Source organism: Odontomachus brunneus, unplaced genomic scaffold, assembly GCF_010583005.1.
Source record: "Odontomachus brunneus isolate Ranch 3 - 2012 unplaced genomic scaffold, Obru_v1 Obru_scaffold_200, whole genome shotgun sequence".
In the NCBI taxonomy this organism is placed as follows: domain Eukaryota; kingdom Metazoa; phylum Arthropoda; class Insecta; order Hymenoptera; family Formicidae; genus Odontomachus; species Odontomachus brunneus.
Window position 1 is genome coordinate 1 of NW_022639650.1, and position 1,650 is coordinate 1,650.

The window sequence follows — 1,650 nt, forward strand, 5'->3', positions numbered from 1 at the left end:
TCTAGAACTATTGTAAAACAAGCCGGAACTCTAAAGAAATAGTTAATTTTACTGATTAGGTGCGCTACGTGAACTTAGCGCACCTTGTTTTGAAAGTATATTTTTTTGTATTTAATAACCGGAACTATTTAAAATTGTTGCATAGGGCTCTAAAACTTTTCAAGAGAGTATCAGAACTCCAAAAAAAATGTCACATTTTTAAATATGGTGTGCCAAGTTCACACAAGTTCGGCCAGGCTCGGGCGGTGGAAGAGTGCAGACGTACAAGCTGCCGTCTCTCTCCCGACCTATAACTATAGCTAATACTGCAAGCGGCGAGAATCATGCTTATACCTTTTTATTGTATATCGACGCTCGCTATTGCTTTTTACGTGTGCGTACTTTTACTATTTAACTAATTGTTATATTAAATGGAATGTTTTTTTACACATAAAATACTCTCGTCAATAAAATTATGTGTTCAGTTTGATGACTTTTATCTGACTGCATACAACGGATGCGTCAATATTTGTGTGATACCCCGTATAATTGATTACAAAATTTTATACGCTTTTTATCGAATGAAGTTGTAACGTTTCAAACTGTCAAAATTGAAAAAGCCACTCTACTATGACTTAGATATAAATATATAAAACTTACTTCTCAAAATAACGCGCTCTTTAATTCGAAATAAATTTTTTTCTTCCAAATTTCACTGATATCACACTTTGTAGTCTTACTTTGACTCTTGTCATAACCGATAACTGTGCGTACACGTCAGTAATGGCTTTCAATTCTGACGACTTGAAGCGTTACAACTTTATTGGATGAAAAGTGTGCAAATCAATTTACAACCGACTATACATCATTTATCAAACCACCGGTCTGTAGTCTAATTATTATTACGGCTACCTTTATTGGCTCCAGCTAAAATTAGACCAACTAAATTATCACGAAGATATTCTCGGATAGCTAGCAGGAAAATCTGCGTCCGTGTGAGTTATCAAAGAACGGCTAAAGAATGGTGGATCGCGCACTAGTAAGGAAAGAGAATCGTTGGCGAGAATCGCGAGATTATTAAAACTTTGCATTATTCAGACTTTAGGATAAATTACAAGTCGCATTCTCCTACCGCCGACCTTCTTTCGCGCCAGAACCGCATCGCGGTATTCTCTTTTGCTTCAATAAAACAAAAATTTGCGTAATGTTTCTCTAAAAAAAACTCGCGATAGCTCGCGAGATTTTACGTCTTGCGTAATACGATTATCTTATCGACTAATGTTAACTCCTGTACAATACGGTATACGTATTATCTGAAGTATAATTAGTGTATTTTCTTTAGTGAAATGCTATACTAAAAACTAGTGGTTCAATTATAAGTATAGCGCTGCAGTCAGTAAAATCTCGCTGAAAGGATCAGTTAATAGTAGTGACTGTTGCCATTGTTGGTGCTGTTTGAAAATACAGACAGTGCTATCGCATGCAAATTATATGAATTGATACCATTAATTACATCACCACAAGCGCAGAAAGTTGAACTTCATGCAGCATATAACGAATTTGTGTACTACGAAACATTTGCAGTAAAATCTTACTTCCATTGTAAATCAGTGAGATATAATACGAATAGTTAAATGCGAGTGTCTTCATCAAAGTTATGCCGTAGATTTC